The sequence below is a fragment of the Triticum urartu genome, chromosome 5, assembly GCF_003073215.2.
Source record: "Triticum urartu cultivar G1812 chromosome 5, Tu2.1, whole genome shotgun sequence".
Classification (NCBI taxonomy): Eukaryota; Viridiplantae; Streptophyta; class Magnoliopsida; order Poales; family Poaceae; genus Triticum; species Triticum urartu.
This window is the reverse complement of record NC_053026.1, coordinates 66,746,290-66,760,969: the sequence shown is the minus strand read 5'-3', so window position 1 is coordinate 66,760,969 and position 14,680 is coordinate 66,746,290.

Below are 14,680 nucleotides of genomic sequence, written 5' to 3'. Positions count from 1 at the left end.
TAAAAAGAGAAAGAATAAAAAGAAATAAAGATATCATATGGATCTTATGGAGAGTAATGAGCTCACATATAAAGAGTATGATGAATAAAAGTTGTTGAGAGTTGACAAACATAGTTTTGGTCATCGTTGCAATTAATAGAAAGTAATAAATAAAGAGAGGTTCACATATAAATATACTATGTTGGACACTGAGGGAGTCCTGGATTACGGGGTCTCCGGACAGCCGAACTATCTCCATTGGCCGGACTGTTAGACTATGAAGATACAAGATTGAAGACTTCGTCTCGTGTCCGGGTGGGACTCTACTTGGGGTGGAAGGCAAGCTAGGCAATATGGATATGGATATATCCTCCTTTGTAACCGACCTTGTGTAATCCTAACCCTCTCCGGTGTCTATATAAACCGAAGGGTTTTAGTCCGTAGGACAACAATCACAACATACGATCATACCATAGGCTAGCTTCTAGGGTTTAGCCTCTCTGATCTCGTGGTAGATCTACTCTTGTATTACCCATATCATCAATATCAATCAAGCAGGACGTAGGGTTTTACCTCCATCAAGAGGGCCCGAACCTGGGTAAAACGTCGTGTCCCCTGCCTCCTGTTACCATCCGGCCTAGACGCACAGTTCGGGACCCCCTACCCGAGATCCGCCGGTTTTGACACCGACATTGGTGCTTTCATAGAGAGTGACACGCCATCAAATACCTCCTACTAAAGCTCAAAGGACCAGCGCGGCATTGGCTTAACAGCTTGCCAGCGGACTCCATTAGCTGTTGGGAAGATCTGGAAGCCGCATTCCTCGACAACTTTTAGGGCACTTATGTGCGACCACCAGACGCTGATGATTTAAGCCACGTAATTCAGCAGCCAGAAGAGTCGGCCAGGCAATTCTGGACTCGGTTCCTTACAAAGAAAAATCACATCGTCGATTGTCCGGATGCGGAGGCCTTAGCGGCTTTCAAGCACAACATCCGAGACGAGTGGCTAGCCCAGCACCTTGGTCAGGAAAAGCCGAAATCTATGGCAGCTCTCACGACGCTCATGACCCGCTTTTGTGCGGGAGAATACAGCTGGCTGGCTCGCAGTAATAACATATCAAAGAACCATGGTACCTCAGATACCAAGGACGGCAATAGCAGGTCACGTCGCAACAAGCATAAGCACCGCATTAATAGCAAAAATACTGAGGATACGACAGTCAATGCCGGATTCAAAGGCTCTAAACCCGGTCAGCGGAAAAAGCCATTCAAACAAAGTACGCCGGGGCCGTCCAGCTTGGACCGTATACTCGATTGCTCGTGTCAAATACACGGCACCCCAGACAAGCCAGCCAATCACACCAACAGGGATTGTTGGGTGTTCAAGCAGGCCGGCAAGTTAATTGCCGAAAACAAGGACAGGGGGCCGCATAGCGATGACGAGGAGGAGCCCCGGCAGCCGCACACTGGAGGACAGAAGAGGTTTCCCCCGCAAGTTCAGACGGTGAACATGATATACGCAACCCACATCCCCAAAAGGGAGCGAAGCGTGCGCTCAGGGACGTATATGCGTTGGAGCCAGTTACCCCAAAGTTCAACCCTTGGTCCTCCTGTCCGATCACCTTCGATCGCAGGGACCGCCCCACTAGTATCCGTCATGGCGGATTCACCGTACTGATCCTAGACCCAATCATCGACGGATTTCACCTCACTCGAGTCCTTATGGACGGCGGCAGCAGTCTGAACCTGCTTTATCAGGACACAGTGCGCAAATGGGTATAGACCCCTCAAGGATCAAACCCACAAAAACGACCTTTAAAGGCGTCATTCCAGGTGTAGACGCCCATTGCACAGGCTCAATTACACTGGAACTGGTCTTCGGATCTCCGGATAACTTCCGAAGCGAAGATTTAATCTTCGATATAGTCCCGTTCTGCAGTGGTTATCACGCGCTGCTCGAGCGAACCGCATTTGCTAGATTCAATGCAGTACCGCATTATGCATACCTCAAGCTCAAGATGCCAAGACCTCACGGAGCCATTACAGTCAATGGAAACACAGAGCGCTCTCTCCGAACAGAGGAGCACACCGCAGCCCTCGCAGCAGAAACGCAAAGCAGCCTCTTAAGCCAATCAACCAGTTCGGCGCTTCACAGCCCGGACACCTTCAAGCGCGCTCGGGGCAATCGGCAAATAGACCGCCTGGCACGATCTGAGCTCGCGTAGCAATACGGCGGCCACCCCAATCCCAGCCCAGCGGCGAAACTCGTGCCGCGCGTACATAATTACGCATCAAAAATATCATGGGCACAGGTGGGGAGGGGGGCATGCCCCAAGGCGCGGCCTAAACCGCACTAGGGGCTTTCCGTTTGGTTATTTTTCTTTTTCTTTCAGGACCTTAATCTCTGGAAACACTGTCCGGCAGCACTATTGCCGAACACACGATGCAGCAACCAAGGAGGCAGACAGCTACATCATACCACGGAATTCCCAGGTTGATTACAGTAACGAGTGAAATATTCAATTTAACATCATTCCTCAGCTTGCCCTTAGAAGGGACATAGTCCTACTCTTTGCTTATCGCACTATCTGTATCACTCTGCTTTAACGCAATTTTTTAATAAATAATGCATGACATTACGACTATTATTGCATTCTTGTTATATATATGTATATATATATAGGACAAATTTTATCTACAAGCAGTGGTAGTTACCACCAATTTCTTTGGCCTCCACATGTCCCCATTAATAGCAGCAAGGCAACTGGGTGCGCTGAGGGTAGCGAACGTGGGCAGGACCCTATAACCCGCTAGCAGCCGTACCTAATTAGGCCAATGAAAAAAAAATCTAGGGATAATGGAATCCTTGATCGGATGGTACGTCCAAGTTTTCAAGTAATCACGGGTGAAGCCGGCAATAACAGGGTGCGCAGGATTAGCTAACGACCGGCTAATTTGTTGGCTGCATGCACCGCACCTTTCTCTCTTTTTTTCGGTGGAAGGCATGCACCGTATCTCACAAGATGGATAAGTATGTGTTAGTTTTTTTTATGTGTTGCTAGGTTGGCAAAACTACTGCATGGCCTCACAAAATATTCTATCTACCTCGATCCCATACGTGCGAACAAATTATAGTGTATGCTCTTGGGTATGTACTGGAGCCATCAATTTTTATAGTATGTTTTGAAAAAATAGTATGTAGTATGGTAGTATATTCCGAAAAAAATAGAGTGGTAATATATTACAAAGAATAGTATGGTAGTATGTAGTATGACCCGAGGAATATATGCTGTTGAAAAAAATAGTATGTAGTTTGGTAGTATATTCCGAAGAGTATTGTAGTATATACCAAAAAATAATATGGGAGTATGTAGTATGGACAGAGGAATATGTGGTTTGGAGAAAGTGTATTTTGGGGTATATGTATACTCCAGCGGTAGAAAGGAATATCAATATAAAAGGAAAAACCCAACGGTATATGTTCATTTTCTTAGCATACAAGCTATGTGCCTGAAAAGGTTGTATTTTTTATTTAGTATATAGTAGGTTTTTTGAAGAATGGAACGGCAAACTACCTTTAGTTGTAGTATGTGTGTACGTTCAAGAAACGAGAGTACGTGATTTTTTTCTTCTGAAATAAAGCAATCATATATACTTTTCTTCGAACCAAAAGTAATTATATATATACTCCCGAAGAGTATGTAGTGTCTAGTATCTACATGTTTCTGTGTGTAAGTATATGGAGTTTTTTAGAAGAGAATATGTAGTGTGAACTAGTATATACAGTTTAAGTACGTGCATGCATACAGGAGGCTAGATCTGGAACGTAGCCAAGTAGTTGAAAACGTCTTGGCTGGCTATATTCCGGGCCATGCATGGAAATTGGAATTATCTGGCTGTTTTTTCCTATCGGGCATGGGGTAGATGAATCAACTAGTTTTACAACAGAACCCGTTAATCACAGCCCACAACTAAAACGAGATCGGATGGCTGCTAGGGTGGGGGGTAACTACCACTAGGTGGTAGTATCTATTTTCTCTCTATATATATATATATATATGTGTGTGTGTGTGTTCATTAATGACGCCTTGCACCCGTACACTATGGTACGACCAATACACCAGGGGTTTACGTGCCCCACAATGCGGTGTGAAAAGTCCGAACACTTTCACAAGTGCGGCACCCCGAACTTATAGCATTATATGCATCAGCTCCGAATCATGTCTTTGGTCAAATGTTGGGTTTGCCCGGCTCCTATGTTTTGATACCTTACGTTCCGCTCTATCGGCTAAGGTAGCGCTAGGAGAACTATTGCGATTGTGCCCCGGTTCTGCCGGGCTTATCACCTCAGTAGAGAAAGCTAAAACTGACTGTCATGATAAGGCGAGAGACTGGTCGCTGTTCGGCGAGGTTTTTCGAGTCCCTAAAGACTTATGCCGCTTAGGGCGAGGGGCCAGCCCTGTCCGGCTTATAGGCGTGTATCGCGCCCCGAATTCGGCCTTCCGAATACCAGGGGCTTCGCCGAAATTTAAAATTATAGAATTCTATGGCTAAGTAAGAGTGATAAAGCATTATTAGTCCGGTTGCCTTATTCGTTGTGCTGAGCACCTCCCTTGAAGGATCCAAATATGGGAACAAGAGTGTTCAGGTTTATCCCGAACACCCCAGCACTCGTGGCATGGGGGCAGAAGCCGAGGACTAGCCATCTCTCAGATTGGATAAACAGCCAAACAGAAGGTAATATTTTAAATTCAAACAAGCGTTGCATAGCGCATATGAAACAAGTTTTCATAAATACAGGATAAAACGAGCAAGTTTACTCAAATATTACATCCTTTGAACATTCGTCCGCTACAAGACAGGCACCCTTCAGGACACCCTCATAATAAATTTCGGGGGTGCGATGCTCCTTGCCCTGCGGCGGCCCTTCCTTGATCAGTTTCACAGCGTCTAGCTTGGCCCACTGCACCTTCACACGGGCGAAAGCCCAGCGTGCACCTTCGATGCATACGGACCGCTTCATGACCTCCAGCCGTGGGCAGGCATCCACAAGCCGCCTCACCAGGCCGAAGTAGCTGTTTGGAAGGACGCGCCAGGCCACAGCCGGACTATCAGGCCCTTCATGGCCTGTTCGGCCGCCTTGTGCAGCTCGACCAGCTACTTTAGCTGGTCGCTCAGAGGCATTGGGTGTTCGGTCCCAGTATACTGAGACCAGAACAGCTTCTTCGTTGAGCTTCCCTCCTCGGCCTGGTAAAACTGCGCGGCATCGGACACGCTGCGGGGCAAATCTGTTAATGCTCCTGGAGAGCTCCGAATTCGGGTAAGTAATCGGTAAGTTACTTTTACATGATTGCTCTGCATATAGAATGCCTTACCCGCCGCTATCTTCTTCATTGCATCGACCTCCTGGAGGGCCTTCTGGGCCTCGGCCTTGGCACCCTTTGCGCTCTCGAGGGCCGCGGCAAGTTCAGACTCTCGCATCTTCAAGTCAAGCTCCAACGCCTCGTGCTTTGTCACGAGAGCCTCGAACTCTTGCTGCACCTCGCCCACACGAGCCTCTTGTTTTTCCCGCTCGGTGCGCTCCTTGGCCGCTTTATCTTCGGCATTGGTTAGCGCTTGCTTCAGGGTCGCCACCTCGGTCGTGGCCCCTGGCAAATATACGATGATCCTGTCATTTTGCAATCGCGTCTTCTTTTATATATACATATCTATAGATAGGGTATTACTTACCCTTGTTCTCCTCGAGCTGCCTCTTGGCAAGGCCGAGCTCTTTCCTGGACCCCTCGAGGTCCTACTTCAGTACGGCGACCTCCGGAGTCAGTGCGGTGGACGTCAGCAGCGAAGCCTGCATACGCATATTGACATACTTATATTAGACTCCTGCGATATTATTTGATCCTCTGTTCGGATTTTCTTTGTGAACACCGAACAAAGCATCAGGGGCTACTGTCTATGCGGTAATATTCCTACTATATTTTAAAACACTTACCTCAAAGCCTGTTAGAAGGCTGGCACATGTTTCAGTCAATCCGCTCTTGGCGGACTGAACCTTCTGGATCACCGCACTCATGATAGTGCGGTGCTCCTCGTCGATGGAAGCGCTGCGAAGTGCTTCCAGCAGATCGTCCGGCGCCTCTGGATGGACAGAGGTCACCGGCACATGCGTCTTGCTCCTCTTAGAAGGAGGCCGCCTGCCCGAGCTCGGAACCGCTGGAGGGTCCAGCGTGGTGTTCGGCTGAGGGCTGAACTCGGAGCTCTCGGGGGCCCCGTCCCCGCGGCTCCCGGAGTCCGGAAGGTCGCCTTGAGGCGCCTCCAGGACTGTCTCCCCTCGACCCGGTGCCTCTTGAGACAGCACCTCGACGTCGTCAGCAAGATGAGGGGAGGTGGTGGTCGGGACTGGATCGCTATCCATGTCCGACGAGCCCAGGGAGTCGTCCGATCATACATCGATGCTGGTTCGCGGCGGCCTGCATAATCATGTTCGGCGTTAGGAAAAGCAGTGCGACAAAGGAATGCTATGAGTTACTCTGGTATCCGAATACTTACGATTTCCCCGGGGGCTTGGCCCGGGGCAACCACTCGTCTTCGCCCTTGTCGGCGGCGGTGTACGGAAGGAGAGTCCTCCCCTTCTTGGACCCTTCGGCCTCCCCAGTTGGGGCGGCCTTCCTTTTCTTGTCTCCCCCGCCTGGAGGGGGAGCATCTTCTTCTTCCTCCTCGTCTTCGGGGGAAGAGTCTGCCGCAGAGTTATCGGACGATGAGTCCGATAACACCCGACGTCAGGAACTCTTTCGGGTTCCCTTGGCCTTCTTGGTCTTCTCCGGCACCTTGTAAGGAGCCGGAGCCAGCATCTCCATCAGGAGAGCGCTTGCAGTGTCTTCGGGCAAAGGGGCCGAACAATTAATATGCCCCGACATCTCCACCCAGTCCTATCAAAGGCAGGGAGATTAGACCCCGCGCATAATTAAGCTAGGGGAAATAAATGACCTACAGGACGTATTGAACTCACCGGACGCGCTAGGCGCTTTGCGCTTAGTCCGTAGTCCTCGGCGAGAGAAGGGGGGACCTCGGCGCCCTTGAACAGCACCTTCCAGACATTCTTGTGCGTCGTATCAAAGAGCTCGCTCAGAGTATGGTGCTGGGCCGGGTCAAACTCCCACAAGGTAAAATCCCGTTGTTGACACGGGAGGGTCCGGCGGATGAGCATAACTTGGACTATGTTGACAAGCTTGAGCTTCTTGCTCGCCATGCTCCGGATACATTTCTGGAGTCCATCCAGCTCCACCGATGAACCCCACGACAAGCCCTTCTCTTTCCAGGAAGTGAGCCGTGTTGGGAATACGGATCGAAACTCAGGGGCTGCCGCCCATTTGGCGTCGCGCGGCTCGGTGATGTAGAACCACGCCGATTGCCATCCCTTTATTGTCTCCACGAAGGAGCCTTCGAGCCATATGACGTTGGGCAATTTGCCCACCATGGCTCCGCCGCATTCTGCTTGTTGGCCTCGTACTACCTTCGGCTTGATATTGAAGGTCTTTAACCACAGGCCGAAGTGGGGCCGGATGCGGAGGAAAGCCTCACACACGACGGTGAACGCCGAAATGTTGAGGATGAAGTTCGGGGCCAGATCATGAAAGTCCAGCCCGTAGTAGAACATGAGACCATGGACGAATGGATGGAGGGGAAACCCTAGTCCGCGGATGTAACGCCCGGATAATCATGCTACAGTGATCTCACGTTAATGGTGACACGTCGCCTCTATCACCGTAATTAATCTCGGGTTAATTCCAAACCGTTTCAAATTTAAATCCTAAATAAGTCAAACGACAAAAGTTTTCAAATATTAAAATAAAATGTTCGGGCTATGTCTAATATTGCATCGGTAATTATGGTGAAGTAAACACCTTTTTATAAAATGCCTAAATACTTTTAAATGAATTAAACAGGAAAGAGATAATAAAAGAAAATAAATAAAAGGAAAGCAGAAAACTAAAACAAGATAAAAAGAAAAAGAAAAGGAGAGAAGGCCACCCCCCCCACTGGGCCAGACGGCCCAGCCGGCCAGGCCACCAACCGGCCCAACTGGGCAAAGGCCCAGCCGGCCAACCCCATTCCCCATATCCCCACGACCCAAACCCTAACCCCCACCCCGTCACCCACTCGCCCCCTTCCCCCCAGTCGCTCTCCCCCCTCCTCTCGCCTCCCGATCCGATCTGGATCAGGGACGAACTGCCCCCCTCCCGCGACGCCAGCGCCCCATTTCCCCATCGCCTCGACCCCGACGCCGCGCCCCATCGCCCGTCGTCGTCCGAAGCCCGCGCCGCCGCCTGGACCTCGCCGCCTCGACCCCCGACGCCACCATCGCCTTCCTCCTCGCCGGCGCCATCGTCACCGGACCACCTCGACCCCCACTGCCGAGACCCTACGCCCCGCCGTGAGCTCCGGCCTCCCTCCCTCTCTCCCCTGGCTCTTTGTCCCCGGCCATCGAGGCCCACTACCGCGCCGCCCCGCCCCGCTCCCTGCTAGCGCTGCCGCCTGCGCCTGCTGCGCGCTGCTTAGGGCCGCCCGTCTCGCCACTGCCCGCGCTCCTCTTGCGCCCCTGCCGCTGCGTCCGCCGGGCCGCACCCCTTTCCCCACCGCTGGCGCTGCCGCCGGCCACTCCCTCTGCCCCGCTGCTCATCGCCATCGATCCGTCCGACCGCGCCGCGGTCGCCGCGATCCGTCCCCGTTCCTTGCCGTGCGAAGCACCTCGCCGGGCCGCGCTTGTCCCAGCCAACGCCGCACCCGCACCGGCCTCTACTGCAGTGCGTCGGCGCCCTCGAGAGGCCACGGCCTTGCCTTGCCCCCACCCCGGGTCGGTCTCGGTCTTCGCACGAGCGACGCCGGTGCCCGTTACCCGAACGCCCACTAAGGCTCTCGCTGAGCCATTGACATGGGGGCCCCGCACAGAACGTTTTTAATAAAAAAAGAAAGAAAGAATTAAAATAATATAATAATAATAAATTAATTAATTAATTAAGGAATTAATTAAGTTAATTAATTATAATTAGATTAACCTAATCACTAATTAACCTAATTAACTGTTAGTTAATTAAAACAGAGTATGACGAACGGGACCCACCTGTCAGGTTGACCAAGTCAACTACTGACGTCATGCTGACGTCATGATGACGTCAGCAGACACTATTCTGGATAATGTTGATTAAATTAAATAAATAAATCCTAAAAATGATTTAAATCTTTTAAAATTAATATAAAATAAACCGTAGCTCGGATGGAAAAACTTTGTACATGAAAGTTGCTCAGAACGACGAGACGAATTCGGATACGCAGCCCGTTCGTCCGCCACGCATCCCTAGCATAGCAAACACGCAACTTCCCCCCTCCGGTTCATCTGTCCGAAAACGCGAAACACCGGGGATACTTTCCCGGATGTTTCCCCCCTTCACCGGTATCTCCTCATACCGCGATAGGGCACCCCTAGCACCGCTACTTGTCTTGTCATGCATCGCTATGCATCTGTTTGCTTAAATATTTATTGTTTCTCCCCCCTCTTCTCTCGCTAGACACCGAGACCGACGCCGCTGCTACCCAGTACGACTACGGAGTTGACGACCCCTCTCTCTTGCCAGAGCAACCAGGCAAGCCCCCCCTTTGATCACCAGATATCGCCTACTCTTCTCTATACTGCTTGCATTAGAGTAGTGTAGCATGTTACTGCTTCCCGTTAATCCTATACTGATGCATAGCCTGTCCTTGCTACTACTGTTGTTACCTTTACCTGCAATCCTAATGCTTAGTATAGGATGCTAGTTTATCATCAGTGGCCCTACATCCTTGTCCGTCTGCCATGCTATACTATCGGGCCGTGATCACTCGGGAGTTGATCACGGGTATATACTATATACTTTATACATGATACATGTGGTGACTAAAGACGGGTCGGCTTGAGGAGCACCCGCGAGTGGATCTTTGAGGCGGAGCGACAGGGCAGGTTCCGACCACCTAGGAGAGAGGTGGGCCTGGCCCTGGTCGACGTTCGCGGATACTTAACACGCTTAACGAGATCTGGGTATTTGATCTGAGTTTGGCCATTTGGTCTATACGCACTAACCATCTACGCGGGAGTAGTTATGGGTATCCCGGCGTCGTGGTATCAGCCGAAGCCTTCGTGACGTCAGCGACTGAGTGGCGCGCGCCGGATTGGAACGTAAGCCTGCTCTTGTATTAAGGGGGCTAGTTCTGCTTCCGGCCGCGTACGCAACGTGCAGGTGTGCTAAGGGCGATGGGCCCAGACCCCTGTGCGCTTAGGTTTAGACCGGCGTGCTGACCTCTCTGTTGTGCCTAGGTGGGGCTGCGACGTGTTGATCTTCCGAGGCCGGGCATGACCCAGGAAAGTGTGTCCGGCCAAATGGGATCGAGCGTGTTGGGGTATGTGGTGCACCCCTGCAGGGAAGTTAATCTATTCGAATAGCCGTGATCTTCGGTAACAGGACGACTTGGAGTTGTACCTTGACCTTATGACAACTAGAACCGGATACTTAATAAAACACACCCTTCCAAGTGCCAGATACAACCGGTGGTCGCTCTCTCACAGGGCGACGAGGGGAGGATCATCGGTTAGGGTTATGCTATGCGATGATACTTGGAGGACTTCAGTCTACTCCCTTCTACATGCTGCAAGACGGAGGCTGCCAGAAGCGTAGTCTTCGAAAGGATTAGCTATCCCCCTCTTATTCTGGCTTTCTGCAGTTCAGTCCACCGATATGGCCCTTTACACATTTACCCATGCATATGTAGTGTAGCTTCTTGCTTGCGAGTACTTTGGATGAGTACTCACGGTTGCTTTCTCCTTCTTTCCCTCTATCCCTTCTACCTGGTTGTCGCAACCAGATGTTGGAGCCCAGGAGCCAGACGCCACCGTCGACGACGACCCCTACTACACCGGAGGTGCCTACTACTACGTGATGCCCGCTGACGACGACCAGGAGTAGTTAGGAGGATCCCAGGCAGGAGGTCTGCGCCTCTTTCGATCTGTATCCCAGTTTGTGCTAGCCTTCTTAAGGCAAACTTGTTTAACTTATGTCTGTACTCAGATATTGTTGCTTCCGCTGACTCGTCTATGATCGAGCTCTTGTATTCGAGCCCTCGAGGCCCCTGGCTTGTAATATGATGCTTGTATGACTTATTTTATTTGTAGAGTTGTGTTGTGATATCTTCCCGTGAGTCCCTGATCTTGATCGTACACGTTTGCGTGTATGATTAGTGTACGATTGAATCGGGGGCGTCACAAGTTGGTATCAGAGCCGACTGCCTGTAGGAATCCCCCTTCCACACTCCTTGGCCGAAGTGAGTCTAGACATTACAAAACTTTTACTAACATGGCTGTGTGCCTTACGGGCCCACGTCGCCATCTGGGTGGTATTAGGATCTTTTACTCCTCGATCCTTACTCTGGGACTCTGAACTCTTCTACTCGGGTTAAACGATTTTACTAACTCTAACACTAGGATCCCGTGACCACGTTCACCCCAAAGTTGGATAAGCCCTAGTTATTCTTTAGAGTAGTATTTGAACATTATCCACATTGTCATTTGACTCCTGTGAAAACATCTTTGTTTTCAGATGGAACCCACGAGGCAGGTCGTGCGCCACACGACGGCCATTGGTGCCTCAGGATCACCTGCTGTGTTGGTTGAGATGATGACCTATCTGGGTTATCGCTGGCACCCTGAGTACACCGTCTATGAGGAGTATCAGGACTTCAACCAGGAGCAGTACCGTGCCATCGTCCACCTCTACTCTCGGGAGTATGACTCCACTACCGTGCTGCACACTGCTCATGGTGTTGGAGTGACTATCGATATGGCGGTCCACGATGCTGCTTATGCTGCTCTGACACGTCTTCGTGGAGAGTATCAGGAGTTGGACACCTCCCCCTTCAGGCACATTGCTATCGCATCCGATGTTGGTGCGGAGGGATACTACACTGCTGCCTACTCCACTGTCACCCGAGAGCCCTTCTACCATCAGAACCTGGTTCTGCATGCTGATGGGCTGGATAGAGCTAACCGAGCTCTTCGCCACGAGTTGTACACCACCCGTCAGCACCTGTATCGTGCTCTGACGCTGTTGCACCCCTCTGTCCGCTCTGGTGATCTGTCGCGTTCTGCGATCTACCCTGCCCGGACCGTGATGCACCAGGGTGTCGGTTGGCCAGAGGTGGGAGGCTACTCTCCCGCACTTGGTCCTCTTCTGCCACTTGAGCGTCAGGTTCTGCACCAGAGTACCCGCGGACCCCAGGTTGCCGACGTGGTGTACCCGATGCCACACTACCAGCTTTCAGGCTACAGCTACCTCCGCAGTACCGCGTGGGACTGATGTAGACTTGCTTGTTAGTGTTAGATGCATTCGCCGCGAGCCTGCGTGCCGCCTATGATGTCTTAGTCTATGTACCAGACTCTGTGTAATGAACTCCATGCATGCTCTCTTTTGTAAGATATGCCGACTACTATGTAGTATCTATCGTGCTGCTTTCGTTGTGCATGTTTCATCATGAATGATTCTCGTCTTTGCACATTTCTCAATACTGAACTACCCCTGTTATATATTAGCAGGATGGTTAGATCAGGTGGTCGTGGTCGTGGTCGTGGTGGCAACGCCCCACCACCGCCTGAGTACATGGCTGGGATGATGCAACAGTTTGAGCTGAACCGTCAGTTCATGGAGAATATTATGGCTCAGTTTCCTCGCCCCAATATGAACCAGCAGCCAACCCAAGTGACTCTGCAGGATTTCATGCGCCTCAACCCAACCGTGTACCGCAGCTCAACTCAGCCTCTGGATGCTGATGACTGGCTCTGTGACATCACCTATGAGATGGAGTCTGCTGATGTAGCCCCTGCCAGCTATGTCACCTTTGCTTCCTTCTTCCTGAAAGGACCCGCAGCTCAATGGTGGGATAGCCACAGGCGTACTCTGCCAGCTGGAACAATCATCACCTGGCCAGACTTCCAAGCTGCCTTCCGTGCTCGCTTCATTCCTCAGGGAGTCATGGACCGGAAGAAGCATGAGTTCCGCAATCTCACCCAAGGCAACAAAACTGTGGAAGCTTACCAGCGGGAGTTTCTTGACTTGTCCCGCTACGCTGAAGAAGATATCGCAACTGATGCACGCAGACAGGAGAAGTTCCGTGATGGCCTTCAAGCTGACATCAAGCTCGCACTTCTAGTGCATGACTTTGCTGATTTCGCCACTCTGGTGAACAAAGCCATCAATGTCGAAACTGGTCTGCAGGAATACCAGAGCTCTCACAAGCGCAGCCGTGACACGGGCTCATCTTCGGGCCCGTCCTCGCAGAAGCGCAAGATATGGATCCCCAACAGCATGTACCAGCCGGATGCACCTGCCCCAAGGCAGTCCTATGCTGCACCTCGTCTGCCTGCTCCTCCAACTAGGCAGACAAGACTTCCAGCTCCACCACCACAAGCTCCTGTTCCCGCTCCCAATAATGGCCTCTGCTACAAGTGTGGTCAGCCAGGTCACCGTGCTAGGGATTGCAATCAAAACCAGAATCAACTGGCCCTCCCAGCAACTGGCCGTGGAAGCAACCAGCCTCGCAACAATAGTGCCAAGTCTTATGGTCGTGTTCGTGCCAACCATGTTGATCTCAATGAAGTTCTAGACCAGCCTGCTACCGTGATGGGTACACTCCTCGTAAACTCAGTACCTGCATCTGTTTTATTCGATTCAGGGGCATCGCATTCATTCATGTCAGAAGATTTTGCATACAAGCATGACGTTAAATGTGAGGAGATGAACACTTCGGTATTGGTAAAAACCCCCGTGAGACAATGTCAAACCTCACTGGTTGGCATCGATGTCCCCGTGGAAATCGAAGGGCTGGAATTCTATGCCTCTCCCATTATCCTGAAGTCGTCTAACATCGACCTCATTCTGGGAATGGATTGGTTGAAAGCGCATACTGCTTCTATAGTTTGCGCCACTAAGGTCGTCCATCTGCTACACCCTTCTGACGAAATAATAGCTTACCAAGCTCATCTAGTTCAGAACGCCGAGGCACGACTTTATGCCTTGAATGCGTTGAACGCTGCACCACTCGAGGGCATTGAAAACATTCCCATCGTTCGTGAATTCCAAGATGTCTTCCCAGAAGAACTTCCAGGGATTCCCCCTGCTAGAGCTGTCGAATTCATCATCGACTTGGAACCCGGCACCACCCCTATAGCTAAACGACCCTATAAGATGCCGCCGCATGAACTCATTGAGCTTAAGGAGGAAATCGACAAATCTCTTGTCAAAGGTTTCATTCGCCCAAGTTGCTCTCCTTGGGGAGCACCTTCTCTCTTTGTTAAGAAAAAGGATGGGACAAACCGATTAGTCCAAGACTACCGTCCTATAAACCAAGCTACCATTCAGAATAAATATCCTCTTCCTCGGATCAATGATCTTTATGATCAACTGGCTGGTTCATCAGTGTTCTCCAAACTTGACTTGAGGTTGGGTTACCACCAGATCCGTTTTCGTGAGGAGGACATCCCAAAAACCGCCTTCGTGACTCGGTATGGGTCATACGAGTACACCGTCATGTCATTCGGCTTAACGAATGCTCCCGCCACCTTCTCTCGTCTGATGAATTATATATTCATGGATTACCTCGACAAGTTCGTCGTGGTTTACCTG